Source organism: Hemitrygon akajei, unplaced genomic scaffold (assembly GCF_048418815.1).
Source record: "Hemitrygon akajei unplaced genomic scaffold, sHemAka1.3 Scf000045, whole genome shotgun sequence".
Lineage (NCBI taxonomy): Eukaryota > Metazoa > Chordata > Chondrichthyes > Myliobatiformes > Dasyatidae > Hemitrygon > Hemitrygon akajei.
The window spans coordinates 3,497,101-3,520,781 of record NW_027331931.1 but is presented as its reverse complement, the minus strand read 5'-3'; the positions used below and the strand labels follow the sequence as shown (position 1 = coordinate 3,520,781).

General features: G+C 43.8%; 1 protein-coding gene and 1 long non-coding RNA gene across 2 annotated transcripts in view; one reads left to right on the top strand and one right to left on the bottom strand.

Annotated features, from left to right (window-relative positions):
• LOC140720622 (NACHT, LRR and PYD domains-containing protein 3-like) overlaps positions 1–23,681 on the top strand; it is a 745,417-nt gene that overhangs the window by 410,291 nt on the left and 311,445 nt on the right. The window lies entirely within an intron of this gene.
• On the bottom strand, positions 7,879–22,778 carry LOC140720631 (uncharacterized). Its single transcript, XR_012097231.1, has 3 exons — positions 22,739–22,778; positions 20,304–20,471; positions 7,879–8,682 (listed from the first exon to the last, which is right to left on the bottom strand). It is a non-coding gene; the product is annotated as an uncharacterized lncRNA (long non-coding RNA).

The window sequence follows — 23,681 nt, the reverse complement described above, 5'->3', positions numbered from 1 at the left end:
TTCAGTCAGGATGGATCAACTCCCTTTTCTTCAGCCTCTCCGCTGCATCCCATTCTTCCTTTTAGTGACATTCACGGTATTTACTCCAAAACCTTTCTCAGGGTGCCCTCGATTTCACCAGAAACTTCCTCGGTTATTTCTTCCCCAACGCCTGTACACCGGTTTAGATTGGCGAGTTTCAGCATGAGGGAAACATGATCGATTGGGAAACATATAACGGGGTCAATGTGTTTTTTTTTCAACTCCGTCTCCATCTCCAGACTGCTCTCTCTTTGTCCTTTCATATCTCCGTCTTTCTCTCTATTCACATCCCGTGGCCCCATTACAGTCTGTTTCCTTCCTTCTCCCTCTGTGCTATGTTTCTCGCCGACCACACGTCCGCTCCCCTACAGAACAAATTAAATCTCATTGCAGTATGTTGGCCAATGCATTTACGCTGATAATAAATCTATGTTAAACTTTAGGGGAGCTACCAAAGCCATAGGAAAATGTTATTTGATTTCTCTCTGTCTCTCTCTCTCTCTCTCTCTCATCTCCTCTCTCTCCTCTCTCTCTCTCCTCTCTCTCTCTCTCTCTCTCTCTCGTCTCTCTCTCTCTCTCTCTCTCTCTCTCTCTCTCTCTCTCTCTCTCTCTCTCTCTCTCTCTCTCTCCTCTCTCTCTCTCTCTCTCTCTCTCTCTCCTCTCTCTCTCTCTCTCTCTCTCTCTCTCTCTCTCTCTCTCCTCTCTCTCTCTCTCTCTCTCTCTCTCACTCCTCTCTCTCTCCTCTCTCTCTCTCTCTCTCTCTCTCTCTCTCTCTCAACGAACTGATCCTCCAGCTGAAAGTGTAATCGAATTTTGGGAAAAATAAAATGTGATACTGGAGATCCGAATTCAGACATAAATTAATGGACATGCTCAGCTTGTAAGGTACAGTCGGTTAAATATTCAATAATATTTCAGTCATCTGTGCTTACCGTTCATCACTATGTTAAAAAAAATGTCAAATATCTCGTGTCTGAGATTCGGACACTGTATATTTTAATTGATTATCTAATGCGGCAAACCACACATAGAAATATCGCAGAATTACTTTAAATGATGTATACCGCTCTCTGCTCGAACATTAAACACTCTGTTGCATTCCAGTTCCGTCGCACTGATGTCTGACTTGCAACTGATCAGCGTTTCTCCAACTTCGGTGATTCTACACGCCTGGGGTTTGACGGCAGTAAGAGTTGACCCGACAGGTAACTTTCCAAGCGCAGGATAGATTTATGCGCCTAGCGCCAGTCATTAGTAACTCAACACTTTATTATACCTAACAGTTCCAGTGATCCATAACGATTATGTCCATCTCCGTCCACCCCTTGAACACAATCACAGTTTGAATCCGAAGGGACTTCATTCTAGTCTTGGTCAATTTAACTCCCAATCAGTTTGAGAGGTTTGTGACTACAACACAACTGCCTGGCAAGATTAAATGACAAGACCATGTATCCGGAGATGGTAATGACCCCGGGGTTAACTTTGTTGTGTCAATGCACTGTATGGTCCTTTTGTTGTTGACTGCTGTCTGAGTCCAATCACAAACAAGAGAAAATCTGCAAATGCTGGAAATCAAAGTAATGGACACAAAATCTGGAGAACTCAGCAGGTCAGGCAGCCTCTGAGTAAAAGAGGCAACAATGACGTTTCGGGCCCAGACCCTTCATCAGGGTGATCCAATACAATAGGATTAGACTTTTCTACCACAACTGCAGGGTCCGGCGACAGATTTTAGGACAAACAGGCATGCCACTTACAAATAGAGGTAATTGTAATGAATAATATGCAATGGGTTGTCCTGAGACCCCGATGTCGTTGTGCTAAATTGCCACTAGCAAACCCTTGGTGTTTATTTACAAATAATTGGAAAGGAGTTGGGATAGTCAGACATGCCCAAGCAGGGGACGGTTTGACAAAGCGGGTTAAGAGCATTAAAGACTGTGTTCATTTCCTGACTCCACTGTCTCTTTCGGCAGACATGCTCGGTAATGACGCTTGTCGCCGAGGAGCCTCAAACATTCGATATTCAGGATCCAATGTCTACAGTAATTGACCATTCCCAAAACGGGAAACATTTCAGTTCGGGTGCGGTGGCGCATTAATAAAAGCTGCAATTCGTTCTTTGGCAAATTGCTCCCATCCTTGAGAAACGATGTCTCCCAAATCCTGTAGAGTGGGCTGACATTTATTGCGGGATGTTTATTGAGGGAAACCTTTTGTCTCTTTTCAGCCAGGCTTGGCAACAGAGCCGCAATATCATTTGTTCGCAATTAACTCGGCCGAGAGTGATAATCGGCAGTTTGTAAATTTCTGCTTTCCCCTGGCAACCGTTGGGCGCTTAAATCCCGTGTGACTGCTGCGGCATAAACCGAGGGTCTCCCAGTTTACCCATGATGCACCCTGGTCCGAGTTCACAGTCCACCACTGTAAGTGAAAGCAAACAAATACTGACTGTCCTTGTGTAATGGGATGGAGAAAAAGGCAGAACAGGGTCTATAACAGAATAACATCAGATGCGGCAGGAATATGGAGAGGATGACGTTAGCATCGATCACGACGGGGCCAAGAGGTACAACTATCTTGTTAATAGCACTTAGGTCTGGTAAAAAAAAATCACTCATTAGCACGACTTGCGTTTGGAATTGGTAAAACAGGGGAATTACAGGGACTACAGGTTGGGAGCAGCACTCCCTGATCCAACAGCGCATCTATGCCAGACTCCATACCTTTCACTGCCTCCGCTGACAAATTATATTTCCGAATAGAGGGAGGAACAACATTGGTCTTCCTGTGGTGGGGCGGAATGTACAATCCCACATGGTTCTTGTGTATCGACCACAGGGAGGGAGGTGACCCCTCCGGTGACAAATTATATTTTCCGTATAGAGGGTGGAACAGCATTGGTCTTCCTGTGGTGGGGCGGAATATACAATCCCACATGGTTCTTGTGTATCGACCACAGGGAGGGAGGTGACCCCTCCGGTGACAAATTATATTTCCGTATAGAGGGTGGAACAGCATTGGTCTTCCTGTGGTGGGGTGGAATGTACAATCCCACATGGTTCTTGTGTATCGACCACAGGGAGGGAGGTGACCCCTCCGGTGACAAATTATATTTCCGTATAGAGGGTGGAACAGCATTGGTCTTCCTGTGGTGGGGCGGAATGTACAATCCCACATGGTTCTTGTGTATCGACCACAGGGAGGGAGGTGACCCCTCCGGTGACAAATTATATTTCTGTATAGAGGGTGGAACAGCATTGGTCTTCCTGTGGTGGGGCGGAATGTACAATCCCACATGGTTCTTGTGTATCGACCACAGGGAGGGAGGTGACCCCTCCGGTGACAAATTATATTTCCGTATAGAGGGTGGAACAGCATTGGTCTTCCTGTGGTGGGGGTGGAATGTACAATCCCACATGGTTCTTGTGTATCGACCACAGGGAGGGAGGTGACCCCTCCGGTGACAAATTATATTTCCGTATAGAGGGTGGAACAGCATTGGTCTTCCTGTGGTGGGGCGGAATGTACAATCCCACATGGTTCTTGTGTACCGACCACAGGGAGGGAGGTGACTGCGAAAGCAAAAGGTTTACGACACGCTCGGGCGAAGGAGGGGGAGCAAGCAGGGTAAAACTTTGATTTAACGCTGAAAAGGGCGAAGATTAAATTTCCGGAATGAAGTTGTGGAGCAGCGTTAGTATTAGGCAGTGATGTAGACAGTGTGAGGTTTACCCTGTAAAGTCTGAAGCACGGGGTCCGGGTAGTTCAGGAGTTGCAGGGAGTTTGATGGCAATAGTATAACATGAGAAGTTCGGCTTGGCAGTTTAAACCGCTAATTCTGTCCTTCACTCATAAACAGTTCTGCCACTGTGTCTTCTGGACCATAATAGATGCGTCCGGTTAGAGAAAGAGTTTCTGCTCTGTTAGTCACGGAAGGGACCCTCTGGTGAATGTTCGGCTGAGATGTGTCAGTGTATCGGGCGGTGCGTTGGAAATGCATCAGAGGTCGGCATGTCAGAATAAGCTGTCGTTGACAATCAGCGTCGTTGGGCAGTTTAAGAATGTCTGGACTATCTGCACGGTAGCGCAGAGTTGTCCTGCAAGTCTATTCCAGCAGATGATTCCCATGTGTCAAGGAAACGGGAAGCACAGTCAGTCATATTTTCTCCTGTTTTTTTGTCTGCACCTGACACCTCTTCAAAATCACTATGGCTTCCCCATAATGGCAACCTTACACGGTCCCCTGTAACCACTTTCCATTAGTAACGTTATTTCCATCATTATTGTTTCTCACTTTATTCCTCTGCGGACTTCAAAAATGTCCTTGCACTGCAGTCCAAGTCGGTCCCACGCACCACTTTCAATAACATCTGACCATTTCCAGGCAAGGGGTTATAAATCTTACAAATTTGTCCCATAGCTTGAACCTGGGACAGGGCCCACGGCCGGATTACCGCGACGGGGGTAAATCTTTTCTTTTGGATATTGTGTAACAGGATCTATTCTGATTCGCTTCCCGTTTCCTGGTTAATACGCAAATTATATTCATGGTCCTGTTTGATTTTTTAGTCCCTTCCGCCAGTGGACAAGCGACCTGAAAATGGGCTCATCTATCCTTGGATAGTTCTTTGTCTTGCGGTTTGTCCCCCTTCTGCTCGTCGGCTTCGGTTGCCTGGGCGTTATAAGGCGGGTCGGGGTGTTTGATTCTGTCGTGCAGCTTCTGCGAACATTAAAACTTCGATCAGATCTGAATCCGGGGCGGGCTCGGGCTCTCTCAGACTCTCTAGGTGAGGATATAAGCCTTGAGACACCTCCCGGTTCTTCTGTTCGGACGTCTTCTGCAGAGTCGGTCTATTTATTGGTTTCGGAGACTGATGTCGCTGAGCTACCTCCAGCCTTTTCTCAAGACAAGTCAAGGTTATTGTCATTTAACGAAACAACGTTTCGTTTCCCCGACCCAGGGCACACACAACACACGGATACTTAGGAAAACAAAGACAACATACTCCGTTGACCAGGCTCAAAATAACAAAGTCAATTGCATAAATCAAAACACTTTATTAAATCCCGCGTAGAGTCTCCGTCTCCTCTAACAGTATCTTGTTTAAAATATATAATTTTCTTTATCTCAAAAGACTCCCATAGCGCCACCGTCCTTGTTTTCAACCACACAAGTCACTGGTAAAAGGAATCACATGTCTAGTTTATCCACTTTCCAACTAGCCATCATCAGCAGTGGAGATTGGTGGGACCAGCGGCTCTCCCCGGGATTTCTTTACTCGTTCCATCTGCCGGCGCAACTTTCTCATTTTTTTTCTTTACCTTTACAGAGAAAACTCACCCCGCATTTCTGTCAGCAATCTTTACTATCATTACTTACCATCTTCCTTCAATCTACTTACCTGGTTTTCATCTTTATCTTTACAGGGAATTCTATCCCCCGCATTCCTGATCAACTTTACTGTCACTACTTCCCATCCGCCTTCAATCTACTTACCTGCCCCTGCAAAGGAAAGACAATCAGTCGCAACTCAAGCGTGAACGACATTTCGTTCCGTTCGCCTCTTGAAGACTTATTTATACCTGTTGGATTTGTTTACTAATTGGAAAACATCTTGGGTGGACTAGGATCCGGATCCTCAAGTCCTTAATTTCCACAATACTTCACATAATGCTGCGGTCTTTCCTACTTGATCTTGCTGATGCCGTCCTTTCTACCCGGTCATGGGCCAGGAAGCTCAAAGCGGATCACCCAACGGGTAGCTAACTCGAAGTTGCCATTCCCACCCACAGTTACTCCATCGCTTGAAACTATTTTGTTGGCATCCTGCTTAACTAAGGCAAATTGTCAGAGATGTTAAAGAATCAAGTTCAGTTGGCAAATCTTTTATTTAACATGCTATCACGGAGAGTCCACATGCGTCGGAACTCTTAAGGTACAAGTATAATGCTTCTCTTTATATCTAGTAGCAGAGAGGTGTGTGAAATCTTAGCAGAACAATGGAGTTAGTTCACAATGTTTATTTTCATGATTTATTGTTAAACTCATCTCATTTGCGCAGCTGTATTATGGTTCTGAGGAACAGTAGTGACAGGCACGATATTATTTCGTGGAAAACGCAGAAGTCCACAATCTCACAAAGCTTAAGCAACATACAGCCCTGTAAACCTTATATTCGGAAATTTCATCCATAGGGATGGCGGTTGGATGTCAGAGAGACAGAGCGAGGGTGATGGTGGTGAATAATGTTCGGAGGGAGGGAGAGCGTGAATGCCGGTTAGAAGGAGTGGCGTCAAGGAAAGGTGTCACAAAGACCGGAAAACTTTGTCCAGACCCGATTCCTGCCTGGGCACAGGCTGTCTAGGTGAGGATATAGACTCTGAGATTCCTCACCTTTCTTTTGTTTGGACAGTCAGTCTATGTTTTTCTCGGAGGTTGGTGTGGCCTAGCTACCTCTAGTCGAGTTTACTGTCATTTAATAACACACATGCACACCGACAAACTAGACAACGTTTCTCCGAGCCGGGTTGCAAAGAACAGCAGCACAAACAACACACAGAACACACATCTACTTATGAAAGAAAGGACAGAATCCTCCGATGAGCCACGCACAGATAAACAAAGTAAATCAAAACACGTTATTATATTCAGATTCAGTTTATTTGTCATTTAGAAACCACAAATGCAATGCAGTTAAAAAAATGAGACAACGTTCCTCCAGAATGATATCACAAAAGCACATGACAAAACAGTCTACACCAGAAAATCCACATAACGTTTGGCAATCCCCCAATCCAGGGTCCGGAGAGAATGCTGCGTATTAATATCGCGCTACTGTGTTACGTACCCGTGACACGTGACAGTGGTACCCTTGTCACGTGACTGGGGTTGAAGTTATACTGGACATGAGGTAATGGTGGAGTGATGTCATTTTCCCGCCAGTAGAGGTCATGTGACAGGTTTTTTCTACAGGGTAAAAAAGGAAGACCCACCCTGTCAGGTGGGGCAGTTCGTGGCTGGATTTGCCAAGATGACTTCATGTTACTGTGTGATTTAAAGGGATGACGCAGTTTAGTTAAAAATGAAGTTTTATATAATGCCTAAAGTTTAAAAGGTCAGAGCCAACGGTTTCTTTGCTAAGGGAGAGTGAAGAAAAGTTTGGAAAATGGAGATCGAGAAGAATCGATTTTCGATGGATTGACTTCGACTTTGTTTGATCCTCATTCGGAAGGATTTCGTTTACTATTCTCACGATAGTCTCCGCTGGAAAAAGCGGGAGATTGAGAATATTGTGGAAGAAAGGGTTTGAGAATAGTGTGGAAGGAAGGTCAGTCACTTTAAGTTGTTATATTTAATAAAATTCGACGTGGGAGTTCGACGCTGGGAATCGAAGGACATCGACGTGGAAGAGAATTTAAATCGCTTTAAAAAGTCTCTCCTTTTAAAAGTACCGTGAGCTTTTGAACTGTCGGCATATCATTCTTTGAACTGTTTTCATTCGGCAATTCGCTTTGGAGAACTGTTTTTTTCAATACTACCTTAAAGACTGTTTGAGACTGCAAAGCTATTAAGAACTGTCTGACCAGCTGCCAGCAGCTGAGCTCGGACCATTGTTTGGGTTTGTTTACATTTGAAGGGGGTTTGTTATCAGTGTTTAATAAACGTGTTATTCGTTATAAAACCCTTCGTCTAACTCATCTATATTATTGTTGCCCGAATACGTAACAACTGTCTTAGCACGTTACCCAGAAAGGAGCTCCACATCTACCAGACAAAACAAGACCAAAAACTAAAGCTACAAGACCTGCACGAAACCACGTAGTTACAACAGAGCAAACAATAGCATAATTCATTAAAAAAAAACAGACCATGGGCACAGTAAAAATAGTCCAAAGATGTTAAAAGACTATAAGTTCAAAAGAAACCAGCACAGTTTCCACAAGTCCACAGGGTCTCGATAGACTCGTCATCCCACGCAGGCAGCAGAAGGGAATACCCCCGCTATGGACATCCACGGCGCCGCCCGACTCAGCCTCGCAGACACAGCACACAGTGAAAGCGACCTGACCGCAGCGGACTCCATGAACGGCGAACCTCCGCGCCTCCGACCATCCCCTCCGGCACAGCTTCTCCGAGCACCATCCTCTGCCGAGCGTATTAAGACGGCCCCGCCAACGCGACCCCGAGGAATGGGGGCCTGTTCTTCCCAGCTGAGTCCCGGATCTCACAGCAGCAGCAGCAACGAAGAAGGTCTTCCTGGAGATTTCCAGATGTTCCTCCGTGCTCCCACGTCCGTTTTTCATCCGATTATGATTGCGCACGGCACCCCGCTTCACAAATAACAGATAATCAGCTCCGGAATGGCCGCTGCAAGCTCCGTCGCGCCGCCATCTTGGATTACACTTGAATTTGAACGTGATTCAGCACTCCATATGTGTATATGCAATTGTGATAAGAAATACAGACCAGAAAACTTAAATGAGAAGCTACCTCAGAAAAACAAATCATCACTGTGGAAGAAAACCTTAACCAGTGGAATGAGTATGACCCTCCATGGGAGACATCCCAACGATCTGAGCAGACGAGATGGTGACAAGGAATCATCGAGCACCTGACTGAGAGTTGGAGACCTCTTCCCAGAAACAGAGGGGTTCCTTGCGGAAATACAGGACAAGGTGGTTAACAAAAGGGGAAGAAAATCACAAATACATACAATACAAACAAGGCAATCAATGCAGAAAATGCTAAGAGAAACCAGACACAATCCAACACATTCCAGGATCCTGCGGCAGTTGAACTCAATCTGATTGATTATGCAGCTGCAATCAAGTGGCAAATATCATTCACCAAAATCTTGCTTTAAAATACAAACGGATGAATGACCATGTTAACTAATTAAGGTACAATAAATTCCAGCCTGATCCACTTAGTCAAAATCTCACAATTTATATGATAATTGATACATTATTACAGATAGGACAATCCATAATAACCATCCGGATATAATATTCCAGGATAAACAAGCAAATCCCTCAATAGATATAACAATTCTGAACACACACGTTCCCTGACCAGTGGAGCACCTCACCACAGGTATTGTTTGTGTCATTAGTCAGACAAACAAATTATTTTCTCTATCAGCTTCCAAATGTTGCTACTCTGTCATTCATTGCCACACCCCGCTGCTGATTTCCTTCTCCTCATCATATGTTCTTACCTCGACCATCGTCCAGAGCCCCAAACTCTGCCCTGTGCAGACTCACCTCTGGTTTCTGATCCTGCTCCTTTGAACATCCAACCAATGTTTTCGCATTCTGCTTTCAGTCTTTAGAGGACAGCGTGTTTTCTAACAACTCTTTAGAAGCAGGGAAAATGACCCATAATGTGGAAATGAGCCATGAATAAGGAGGGTATCTCCCAAATTCATTCTTCCTCAGCTCAGAGATTTCAGGGGCAAAGAACATCTCAGACAGAACTGCAGTCAGCTCAACTTCTTCAGTCTGGAGAAAATTCAAGGGGAACCTTTTCACCCACAGAGTGGTGACTGTTTGGAACCCGTCCCACGGGGGAACAAGAGGTGAACGACAGGGGAGGATTTAAAAGGACTGTCGTGGGACAGAATCACTGGCAGGGTCCAGCAGGCCTGAGTTGACTCTCTGCTCAGTTTAAGATAGTACATAGGGTCAATATGTCTAAAGATAAATAGGCGCATATATTTCCTAATATAAGCCCTATTTGTGACAGATATAACGTAGAGGTAGCTGCTCTAAGAGATGTGTTTAGAATATTGTCTAAAGTTATAGATGTGGATGTTCAACCCAATTTCTCTTACGGCAATTTTTGGGATTATTCTAGAGGAAATAGGGAGAGTATCTGCTTCCACTCAACATGCAATAGCCTTTTCAACTTTACTGACGAGGAGTACTATCTTGTTATATTGGAAAGAATCTAATCCTCTACTGTTTTCTATTGGCTCACCTCCATTATGTCATATCTAAGCTTGGAGAAAATTAGAAGCTGGACGTTTGATACATCGTTTAATTTTGAGCAAGTCTGGTGACCCTTTATTCAATATTTTCATATGATTTAATTTATTTGTTCTTTATTCTCTTTAGGAAAAATCCTTATCTGTGAAGGTTTGGAGGTGACTGGAAGGGTGCCTTTTCTCTTTGTTTTTCTTCTAATTTTATCCTCAATTGGACTGCCCAATCTCTTTTCTTATTCAGTTTAGTGTTTTTTTCCTGCATATAAATAAAATTTTCCAATCTTTTTTTAACGATTTATTAAGAGTTGTGTTTTTTTGATTACACTGTATATATAACAGCATAACATTAAACCTATCTGATTTTGACAATATATACTTTTCTTTATTGCTGTTTATGTCTTTTGTATTATCTGTTTGCTAAACCTCTCCACTGATATGTATATTTTTCTTTACTGGAAATCAATAAAAACATTGAAAAAATGAAAATGACTGTCCTGGAACAGAATCACTGGCAGGGTCCAGCCGGCCTGAGTTGACACTCTACTGTACACTAGGTGTGTTATAAATTCACCAAGTACTGGAGACAGAGTTTAAAATAGAACTGACTTATTTCTCTGATCCAGAATATTAAACTCCAGTCCCATTAAAGATGAATGTGCAGCAGAAGAAACTCCTCCCATGCCCAGTGACCAGGGTGCAGAACTGGGTGTGGTGATCAGCAGCAATAATTTACGAGTCACTCTTCAAATTGCATTCAGCAATGGTGATGAACAAATATCCAGCATGCAGCTTATTTAAAGTTTCTCCCCAGTGTGAATCCAGTAGTGTGTCACAAGGTTAGATGACTGAGTGAATCCTTCCCCACATTCACAGCAGGTGAACGGCCTCTCCCCAGTGTGAACTCAATGATGCACATAAAGTTGAGATGACTGAGAGAATCTCCTCCCAGTGTCTAAGTAGGTGATCAGCCTCTACCCAGTGTGAACTGACTGGTGTCTCAATAGGGCAGATGACCGAGTGAATCCCTGCCCACATTCTGAGCAGGTGAATGGCCTCTCCCCAGTGTGAACTCGCTGATGTACCTTCAGATGGGATGACCGAGTGAATCCCTGCCCACATTCTGAGCAGGTGAATGGCCTCTCCCCAGTGTGAACTCGCTGATGCACCAGTAGGGCAGATGACCGAGTGAATCCATTCCCACATTCTGAACAGGTGAACGGCTTCTCCCCAGTGTGAACTCGCTGATGTACCAGTAGGTCAGATGACCGAGTAAATCCCTTCCCACATTCTGAGCAGGTGAATGGCCTCTCCCCAGTGTGAACTCGCTGATGTACCAGTAGGTCAGATGACCGAGTGAATCCCTTCCCACATTCTGAGCAGGTGAATGGCCTCTCCCCAGTGTGAACTAACTGATGTACCTTCAGTTTAGATGACTGAGTGAATCCCTTCCCACAGTCTGAGCAGGTGAACGGCCTCTTCCCAGTATGAACTCGCTGATGTACCTTCAGTTGAGATGACCAAGTGAATCCCTTCCCACAGTCTGAGCAGGTAAATGGCCTCTCCGCAGTGTGAACTCTCTGATGTTCCTTCAATTTAAACGACTGTGTGAATCCCTTCCCACATTCTGAGCAGGTGAATGGCCTCTCCCCAGTGTTAACTCGCTGATGTAACTTCAGTTTACATGACCGAGTGAATCCCTTCCCACAGTCTGAGCAGGTGAACTGCTTCTCCCCAGTGTGAACTCGCTGATGTACCTTCAGATGGGATGACCGAGTGAATCCCTTCCCACAGTCTGAGCAGGTGAATGGCCTCTCCCCAGTGTGAACTCGCTGATGTAATTTCAGATTAGATGAGTAAGTGAATCCCTTCCCACAGTCCGAGCAGGTGAATGGCCTCTCCCCAGTGTGAACTAACTGATGTTCCTTCAGAGTGGATGACCGAGTGAATCCCTTCCCACAGTTTGAGCAGGTGAATGGCCTCTCCCCAGTGTGAACTAACTGATGTACCTTCAGATGGGATGACCGAGTGAATCCCTTCCCACATTCTGAGCAGGTGAATGGCCTCTCTCCAGTGTGAACTCGCTGATGTACCAGTAGGGTGGATGAATGAGTGAATCCCTTCCCACAGTCTGAGCAGGTGAACGGCCGCTCCCCAGTGTGAACTCGCTGGTGAGCCATTAGATCAGATGACTGAGTGAATACTTTCCCACAAATTCAGCAGATGAGCAACCTTTGCCCAGTGTGATCTGACTGCTGTGTCCACAGGTGGGATGACCGACTGAACCCCTTCTCACACACAGAACAGGTGAGTGGCCTTGCCCAGTGTGAACTTGCTGATATACCTTCAGATGAGATGACCGAGTGAATGCACTCCCACTGTCTGAGCAGGTGAATGGCCTCTCCCCTGTGTAAAATGATGGGCGTGCCAGTTGGTCAGATGACCAAGTGAATCCCTGTCCACAGTCTGAGCAGGAAGGATGATCGAGTGAATCCCTTGCTCCACTTCTTAAATATCTAGACCGAGACAGCAAAACTGGTATGCTGTGTCTGAATTTTCATAGACAAATTCCTTGTCATTTTTAACCTGTAAAGAAGGACAACATTTCAGATGAGCTCACTTGAGTTGCCAAAGTGTGATCTGATATCACACTGTTACAGTGTAGTTCAACCTAAGTTGGAGAGAGAAATCACCTTCTAACTGGGCAAAGTGTTAGTATCTGGAATGACCATCAAACTCTCTGATGGTCGAGAAGTATGGGGCATTTCTGCCATCTCCAGTCTGTTACTTGGCTCAGTTTGACTCTCTCCATTGGCAATATTCCCCGTTCCCCCTGAGCGGCATGGGTGCCTGGCCCCACAGTAACTGAAACACTCTCACGCAAGTAGCTTTTGTTGACATACAGCTGGGATTTTCTTTTATGTACTATTAATTTAAAGTGCCATAGACTTAATGCCATGTAAATATCTCCTGACCTAGTCTAGTTCCACATTGGAGATAAATGGTTTGTAATTCTGAGAATTAGTTAAAATCCGAGCAGAAGGATATAAATAAAGTAATTTAAACCATTGAATAAAATCAGGCCCAAAATTAAATTTTCTGATGTTTTCAACCCAATCAAAGGCCTTCTCAGCATCTAAGGATGTCACACATTCCAATGTCTCTTTGGAAGGAGAATAAATGACATTTAATAAATGATGAATAGTGAAATGAGAATATTTATCTTTAATAAATCCAGTCTGGTCATTTGAAGTTGTCCTTTGAGTCCTTTGCTCTTTGATCTGGCCTTAGAACACTTAGCTATTGCCTTTAGAGAATCTCAGTGTATCACTGGGATATTAAGGAGAGGTATTATTCACAAAGTTTTGTTCTATGCCGATGACCTACTACTTTATATTTCTAATGTCGAAACTTCTGTGCTTTCTTTACTTTCTTGTTTCAGCCAATTTTCAGGATATAATCTAAATTTACATAAGACTGAACTTCTTCCTTTGAATAATTTGGTACCCATTCATACTAACCTTCCTTTTAAAACTGTAAGAAATCAATTAACCTATTTTGGTGTAATAATTACTAAGATTTATAAGCTACTATTTAAAGGAAGTTTTTTCACTCTATTGGGTTACATTAAACGGACACTTTCAAAATGATTGCCTCTTTCATTATCGTTGATTGGCCAAATCAATTTTATTAAAATGAATCTTACCTAAATTTATATACCTTTTTTAGGCCTTACCCGTCTTTATTCCTCAATCCTTTTTTGATTCTCTTGACTCTACCCTATCTTCCTATATATGGAAACATAAACTTTCTCGACTAAATAAATTTCATTTTCAAAAAGCAAGAAAGAATGGAGGTTTAGCTTTACCAAATTTTATGTTTTATTACTGGGCAGGCAATATATGGAAACCTCACATTTTGGTCATACTATATTAACCATGAGGACTGTCCTGTTTGGGTTTCTATAGAAGCTAATTCTGTTCATAAATTCTCTATTATTTCTCTTCTTGGATCTTCACTTCCTTTATCTTTAAGTAAACTAACTGACAGTTTGGTAGTTAAACATACTTTGAGGATTTGGATACAATTTAGAAAATATTTTGTTTTAATGAGACATTCTCTATCAAGTCCTATTTTTTCTAGCTATTTTTTAAACCTTTTTGATCGATGTAGTTTTTAAAGAATGGGATAGACTGGGTATTAAATGCTTCCAGGATTTGTTAGTTGGAGGAAATCTTTTCGCTTGAGCAATTGTCAGCTAAATATAGCTTACCAAAAAACTTTTTTTTTTAACTGCAAATTAGGGAATTTCTGCAGTCTCAATTGCATACATTTCCAAAAAGTCCAGATAAGAATTTATTAGATGTAATTTTTAATCTGAAACCTTTTCAGAATGGTTCAATATCCAATATTTATGGCATGCTGTTGAGAATGAGAAATGTTCCTTTAGACAAAATTAAAAATCTCTGGGAACAAGATTTGCAGACTTCAATCTCTGAGGAACCTGGAATGAAATTTATAAATTGGTTAATACTTCATCGTTATATGCCTGCCATTCCCTTCCTACAATTTAAAGTAGTCCATAGGGCCCACATGACTAAGGATAAGCTCTCTCGTTTTTATTTGGATATGTCTCCCTATTGTGAAAGATGCAACTATGGAGTAGCTTCATTGATTCTTATGTTTCGGATATGGCCGAGTCTTCAAAAGTACTGAAAGGAAGTATTTCAAACCTTTTCTGCACTTTTTAAAGTTAATTTTAAGCCTAATCCTTTGATTGCCTTATTTGGTATTGTTGGAGGGCAAGATATGATTTTGGACATACCTGATCAGTGGCTACGTGATGTTACGTCATGCTTAAATTTAGAAAAGATTCGGTGTTCAATTTCTGAATCAAAGACTTTCAAACATAATGGGGACCATTTTTGAATTATTTTCAAAGCATTTGATTTGTTGTTATGTACGGATGTTGGCTGATATTATCATCTATTTCTTTATGATGATACAGACGTTTTTCCTTTTTTCTAACAAGCAGCTTTTTGATGGTAGCGGATCAGATTTTTTTTGTATAATGATAAAATTAGAAGATTTCAATATTATGATTTAAGTCAATTTCCATGAATATAGGGTATTCATGATTATAAGTGTGTTTCTAATATACGGTATTTGGTACCATTTTATCATTTTTTATAGTTTATTATATATATATATACACACACACACACTTTAGTACTCTGTATTATTTTATGCAAGAAAATCAATAAAAATATTGGAAAAAAATCTCCGGTTCTGGCTGGTGGCAACAGTGCCGGACTTCAGGATGAACCTGAATTTGAATCCAGCCGGCTCCCCTGCACACTTTCCATCCATGCTGGGTTACGGGCTGCTGATTTCTTTGGAACCTCTGCTGTAACTTGCCTCGTACGCGGTTGCCCACGATGCCAGAGAGGCACGGAGGGAAATCGTCCGCTAACCGGAGAAACTCCGGTTGCAGCGTACCCCCACGATGCCAGAGAGGCACGGAGGGAAATCGTCCGCTAACCGGAGAAACTCCGGTTGCAGCGTACCCCCACGACGCCAGAGAGGCACGGAGGGAAATCGTCCGCTAACCGGAGAAACTCCGGTTGCAGCGTACCCCCACGACGCCAGAGAGGCACGGAGGGAAATCGTCCGCTAACCGGAGAAACTCCGGTTGCAGCGTACCTTTCCCAAAACCATTGCCTCATCCAATTGACTGTCTCATCTTGAATGCTGAGTGACTGAACCTCCCATATGTGACTTTGTCAAGTGTGGGCCCATGTAGAAAACATCAGCTGCCTTGCCTTCATCCACTTTCCTGATAGCTTTCTCCAGAGACTCTATAAGATTGGCTAGACATGACCTACCATGCACAAAACCATGCTGTCTATCCTTAATCTGTCCACATCGATCCAAATATTTACATATCCGGTTCCTGCACATATGTTCTAATAACTTTCCCACTACTGATGTCAAGCTCACTAACATAAAGTTTTCTCATTTATCCTTAGAGCCTTTCTTGAACAGCGGATCAACCTTGGCTGTCCGCCAATCCTCCAGTACCTCACCTGTCACTAAGGATGATTTAAATATCTGTGCTTGGGCCCCCACAATTTCTGCACTTGTCTTCCGCAGGGTCCTGGGGAACAACTTGTCAGGCCCTGGGGATTTATCCATGCTAATTTGCCTTAAGACATCAAACACTTCCACCTCTGTAACGTGTACAAGGTCCATGAAGTTGATGCTGCTTTGCCTCACTTCTATCGACTCTGTATCCATCTCCTGAGCAAATACAGATGCAAAACTACTATTTAAAACCTCCCCCATCTATTTTGTCTCCTGTATAGGTCACCATTCTGTTTGTCCAGAGTGGGCATGTTTCTGTTCTGACCTCCTCCACGTTTCTGTGACAGAGAAGCTGGCCAAACTTGTTTGGAAGGGAAAAGGTAGGAGTGACAACAGAGCAGCAATGGCTGGAGTTTCTGGGAGCAACTCGGGAGCTGAGTGATCAATACATCCCAAAGACGTGGAAACATTGGAAAGGCAGGAGGACTCAACCGTGGCTGAAATGAGAACCCAAAACCAACATAAAAGCCAAAGAGAGGGCAAATAAACTTTTAGAAACCAAGAGAAGACAACTAAAGAAAGTCAGATGAGCTCAGGGTGTGGGAGTATGATATTGTAGTCATTAATGTGTCTTGGTAGCACCCAACAGCCTGAGGAATTTAGAGGAACAAAATATCCGGGGCCTCGATATCAGTTGAAAACAAAGGTTCCCTGCACCAGTTACCTTTCAACTTTTATTTTGGCAAGCACATACAAACTCTACACCCTCAAAATTTCACCTGAAGAACCCCCACTGACCAAGTACTCCTTTGCCAGAAAACAGCCTGTTCCTATCCACACTTGTCAAATCCTTGCAAATACCATAAAGTTGATCTTTCTCCAATTTAGAATCTCAAGAGAGGTCCAGACCTCTGTTTTTCTGTATTTACTTGGAATCTCATGGCATTATGATCACTATACACAAAGTGCTCCCATACACTAATTTCTGTCACCAGCCCTGGATCGTTTCCCAACAGCTTATTGCACACTTCTACGCCGGATGTTTTACGTACTGATTAAGGCTCATTTGACAAACTTTACCCCATCTAGTCCTTTTACAGTATGGGAGTCCCAGTCAATATATGGAAAGTTAAAATCACTTACTATATCAACTATTGTTTCTTGGTGTAGTCTGTGAACTCTCTACAAATTCGTTCCTCTACATCCCTTAGACTGTTGGGTGCAACCAATTCCCAGTAATGCCTACGATATCACAATTCCATGCCCTGGGCTCATCTGGCTCTGCTAGGATGCTTCTTGCATCATGATTTCCACAGCTCAACACATTCATCGCACCATGCTCAAGCATTTGATTGCTGACTCTATCTGAGGTCTGAACAACATCTGTCTGGTGTGAAGAAAACAACCTCTCCCTCAATGTCAGAAAAACCTCTGACGCTGAATTTTGTGGTGAGGACGCAGGAAAGGTTTTCTTCTGATGACTCTTCCATGAAGGTCATGTTTGTGCAGGTGTTGCTGCACAGTAGAACAGTGCACCACCACTCCAGAGGCTGCTAAATATTCCTGAATGTTTTTTTACAGTCAAATGGGGGTTTCGATTTGCCTTTCTAGGAATCCTACGAGTAGTTCTCTCAGAAAGTTTTCTTGGTCTTCCAGACATCAACTTGACCTCCACTGTTCCTGTTAACTGTCATTTCTTAATTACATTGTGAACTGAGATAACGGCTACCTGAAAATGCTTTGCTATCTTCTTATAGCCTTCTCCTGCTTTGTGAGCATCATTTATTTTAACTTTTAGAGTGCTAGGCAGCTGCTTAGAGGAGCCCATGGCTGCTGATTGTTGGGACAAGGTTTGAAGAGACAGGGTATTTATAAAGCTTTGCGATTTGCATAACCTGGCCTGTCCTAATGATGACTGTGAACAAGCCATTGTCCTAACAAGCTAATTCAGGTCTGAGACCTTGGTAAAATTTAACTGAGAGCTCAAATCTCTTTGGGTGCCCAGACTTTTCCATGGTGCTCCTTTCCTTTTTTTTCCCCACTCTAAAATTGTACAAAACAGAAATAATACACTAAACTCCTCATGAAGGGTTTCAGCCCGAAACGTTGTTACTACCTCCTCCCATAGATGCTGTCTGGCCTGCTGTGCTCTGCCAGCATTTTGTGTTTTTAATAACACACTAATCTTACTTAAAATGTTGAAAGGAATGTTTTGTGTTTAACTTTATGACTTTTGGAGATCAGTTCACCTTCTACTCACTAAATTATTCACAGTAACAGAATGTTTGACCAGTGGTGCCCAGCTGTTTGCATACCACTGTATTCAATGAGGTGGTGAGCATGGGGTGATGGGGTGTGATGGGGGGGGGGGGTGAGGAGGAGGACTGACAGGGAGCGAAGAGGGAGAACGTGTGGGGTGAGTGGTAGATTTAGAGAGTGATAAAGAGGGGAAGACAATGATGGATACGGGAGCCAGCAGGGAGAGTGTTTGAGAGAGGGGGGAGGGTGGGAGGTAGGGAGAGAGATAGAGAGGGTGAGAGCTGGAAATGGAGGTTACAGAGTGGTGGAGGTGACTGAGTGAGAGAGACAATTTTGATTGAAGTGAGAGGGTGCATGAGACAGGGGGAGATGGAGAGGGGAAGGCAGAAGGTGAAAGAGAGTGGGAGAATGGTCAAGTAGCAGTGTCACTGAGGCGGATAGAGAAGAGGGAAGGGGAGGGTAGAGGTGGGGAGGAAGCAAGAATGATTGAGAGGGGTGATGATATGGAAGGGGTGAGGGAGAGGTGAGATGGCGAGGGAGAGACTGAATAAAAAGGGAGGTCTGGAGTAGAGGGCAGGAGGATGAAGAGGGACTGTGAGGAGGGAGTGGTGAGGGAAACGGGGTGCGTAGACAGGGATGAGGAGAAATGTGAGAAGATGGTGTGTCTGATTAGAATTGTTAGACTAACTATTTATTCAGTCCCCAGTTGCAGGGTCGTTAATCACATATGTTCACAATCACCGAACAACTCCACCATGCGATTACGGTTCCATGCCTTGAGATTTACTGTGTATGATTCTGGTCAACATATCCGACAGTGGGGAGCTCTAACACGTACGGTTCTGGTCAACATATCTGACAGTGGGGAGTCTTAACGCGTACGATTCTGGTCTACATGTCTGACAGTGGGGAGTTTCACAGCATACGGGGACCTGCTGCAAATCGCAGTGTAATGCCAACCCCAGCGGATGCTGGTGTTTCTCTTGTTCAGGTAGTGGTGAGGAAAGAGTTAATCTCGGGTTTGTGTAAATCGAGGGCCGGTTGCAGTGGGAATGGGCTGGGATCGATCCAGCCTCCCAAGCTGGAGGCACCGGGTTCTCCAGTCTTTTAGATTTGCGCCCGAGTCGGGATTGCGGGATCAGTTTGTTGTGTTTCCCCTCCAGCTTGGGAGGGTGGATGTGGGTGAAGGGGGCCTGTCTATGAGTGGGTGTGGGGTGAATGGTCAGAAGGGTGTGGGGCCACTGGTGGGACGGAGGGTGGTTGGGGTACTGTGGGTGATCGGACGTAACATGACCTGGGTGGGTGGGCAAGGGGTAAATTACGTTGTCAACGGCGGTGGATCTGGTCCATTGAATCAGACAGCTCAGCTCGCGTGTCCTTTCAGGAGGCCACAATTCTCTCATTATCTTAATCACTGACCAATCTTTCTGTTAACATTGAGTTTGTTACAGAGCCCCAGGGTCTGCAAACAGATGATTGGTAAGAGGCAGAGTGTTATGGTGACTGCCTGTTTCTTAGACTCGAGTCCCGTGCTTAGTGACTTTCCCAGGGGTTACGCCCATTGCTACTTGTCATCTATGTCAATAATTTAGTTGAGAAAGTACAGGGTATGGGGAGAGAGTTTGCAGCAAGTTCAAACAATTAATCTTTTTGAAAGACAGTCAGCATAAACACTCCCCTCTCTTTCCCTCCCCCACTCAGAACTGACCAAAAGCTACATCAGAGGATGCAAGATCTTGAACTGAGTAACCACTGTGAGGGAATGGGAGTGGTTTCAAAGGGCTGGGCAGCTGGAAGCACATTACCAGACCTGGAGTCATTGCAACTGGGTCTGACAGAGGCATAACTGGTTCTTCTGGACACATTCAGTCTCACTCCAACTATTTCCTACCTTCCTTTGTACAGGTATGTAATGTCTAAAGGACCAGTGTTTGAGTAAATGAGACTCACCAAACTTTCTCCTGACTGAATCACTGGAATCTCCGAGTCAGATGGGTTCTCTCCAGTTGATGCTCTCAATCCTCGGGCTGGTTCACTTGTTGCTGTTCCCTCGTCTTCAGTCGTGGTTTGCCTCCAGTTGGGGTTTTTCTTCAAATAAATCTCTCACCACAGGTCTAACTTTAACCAGAGAGACAATGAAGCACATTAATAATGAAAAGGAGAACCAAACATTTCTGCGTAATGTTACTAAGAACAAAACTCTCTGAAATTTAAACACTGAAGGCAGATTTAATGATCTCAGTGAACAATCTTTTATTGTCCCTCACATGTCACAGATGATATGGGATAAGAAGGAGCATTCATTCAGTCATGGTAAGACATAATACACAGGAACAGAATTAGGTGATTCAATCCATCTGGTCTGCCCACCATTCAACCACGGCTGATTTTCATTCCAACACCATATTCCTGTCTTCCTCCTGTAACCCTGAAGCTACTCAGCAATCATGAATATATTAATCTCTGTCATAAATATACCCAAATGGCAGCCTCAATCAACTTCTGTGGCAACAAATTCCACAGATCAGATATCTTTTAGCCAAAAAATTCTTCTCATCTCAGTTTTAAAGGGAAGCATCTTTATTCTGAAACTGTGCTGTAAGATCACAGATCTTATTGGAAACATCCTCACCATGTCCACTGTATCTAGGCTTTTCAGCATTCAGTAGGTTTACTTAACCATACATCTCCCACCACCCCCACCGTCCCTCTGAACTCCATTGAGCATAGGTTCAGAACCATCAGAGAATTGCAGAGACTCCAACGGAGGCCTACAAACTATCACAGCCATTTTCATTTCCAGGTTAAAACAGGTCCAGTTCATGAAATGTAAACCAAGAAATAAAAAGAAACTGGAATTACCAGAAACACTCAGCAGGTAAGGGACAGCTTACAATACAACTCAATTAATAACATTTCATCAGAATGACTTCAAACATTTTTAGTTTTTAGTGTAGATCTCCAGCACAGCTACCTGATTTCCACTGTGTGACAGTGAGGGGGGGGGGGGGGGTGGATTTCCAAACACAGTTTGAACACCAAACTCAGGGTCTATTTCTACTGTTTAAACATGGAACAGCCCATTTACTCACAGCCGAGACAAAACACATTTCCAAACCTCCCAAATGGTTGCTCTCCTCCCGTTAACATTTATCACTTCCAAAATACAATATTTTCTATTCGTATAGATGTGATAATAATTTATGTAAAGATTCAAGCTTCTTTAAATTTTTATATATTTAAAGACTAAACAGGATCTGTAAAGGTCTAACCATGTAACACCCGACGTGTGAGGATATTGTGAGTATCGACACTCACAGGTACACTTCCTGTCCAACCATTTCTCCGAGAGAAACGGTACAAGGCAGAGTTGCCAACCTATAGCTTTTGAGACTAATATTCACCAATATTCATGGCTTTAGCAATAGTTCATCAGACGTTCTTTTTTCATACTCGATTACTTGGTTCCAATTTAGGGGCTAAAAGTGTAAAAAAATGAATTGTTTTATTTCTGTTATTTTTATACCTCTGAGTAACACTGCTAAGCGCTGCGGGCCCTGCCGTCTGCTCCGACTCAGTCGTATTAGTAAGGCTACATCTGTGGTGGTCCGTGGATTACTCGCTAAGACTAAAGTACATTTTTCTCACTAACAACCCTTTGACTTCTAAGCAAACAAAGTTATTTTACTTGCTTGATAATTATATTCTATGATAATCAGTTAAGTGCAACTGTGTAATACTTTGTCATATTATTAAATTAAGTATTATATGTTTAATTGTACCAGTTATACACTGAAATGTAGTGAGAGGCTATAACCTTGTTAATGTCTTAGCTATCACTATATTTCTGTGGAGCTCTGGAATTCATATATTTCTTTCATCTTGGTTTACTGCTTGACATTATAAGAAGCCCTATATATGTCACACACAATTTGTGTACCTGCTCATTAAATGAATGGGGCAAGAAAGTTGCCCAGTACATGAAATGAGCATGTACACAATTTGGGTCTCACAAACTTGGGGTGATTAATAAGTTCGTGGCCTAAGGTGGAAGGATTGAATTTTACAAAACCTAGCAATTTTCAATGATCTGAAACAGAAATACCACAAAAGTTATTAACTTCAAACTTTCTGCATAATCACTCAAAGAGTTGAACTGCACGTGCAGGTACCGAGAACTGTATAACTTCAAGCCTTCTAACTTAGGCCACGAACTTATCAATCATCGCCACCCGCCCGCCGCCCCCCCCCCCCCTCATACAGCTCAGGCAAAAAAAAATTGCCACTGCACCCCTGCTCCAGCCGTCCGGCAGAGCTCGGGCCCGGCCCTTTCCTAATGCAACCGGCCCCCGAGTGACACAACACCGGGATCATTCCCTACTCACCCCTGCTCGAATCGGAGAATCGCCAACAGCGGCAGTCGGCGTTCAGCAGCGTTTCTCCACAGCGCCACCGGTGGCCGGAGGTCTGCACATCGTTGCCGATGGCTGGAGATCCATACAGCGCCACAAGTGGCCGGAGGCGGGAGGGACAACGGAGAGGTAAATCACAAACACGACAAAGTCTGCAGATCCTGGAAATCCAAAGCAACACAAACAAAATGCTGGCCGAACACAGCAGGCCGGGTAGCAACGGGAATGGAAATCGGAATGAAAACGTTTGGACACTGGGAAGTCCCGCTCGGAGCGGATAGTTCAAAGGTTAGTTTATTATTAAAGCAGGTATCCATAAATAACGATGTTTTTTTTCTCTCCAGAGAACCACGAAACAAAGAAAGAGCATGAAAGTCGTTCACAGAGAAAAATCAAACTTCTACCCCACCCCCCGGATCAAGAAGAACGGGATCCCAATCATCAAACCCCAAAACCCATCCCTCCGCACAAAAGGGAACAATAATATCGACCCCCGATAAAAAAAAACACTCCTACCCCGCACAACTGCGGAGGAGCCGGTGTCACCAGTGTAGAGGCGGACGCATCGGGAGCAGCGGACACAATGGGCGACCCCGGAAGATTCACAGGTGAAATGTCGCCTCACCTGAAAGGATGTTTGGACAACGGAGAGGGTTCGACCGTCTGGCCCTTTCACTGTGACACCCCGAACTCCACATCAAATCCGTCCAAACGAATCTGGGTGAACTTCAATGACCAATAAATATAATTCCTCTCAGCGATCAGCTGTCTGAATGATTCCCTGACTCTGAGAGGAAGGGGTATCTATGGTCCACACTGTCAGGGTGTTGAGTTTACCAGGAGACAAAGACTGCAGGGACAGGAGGAGGAGTATAGGAAACTGATACAGGACTTTGTGATATGGTGCAACTCAAAC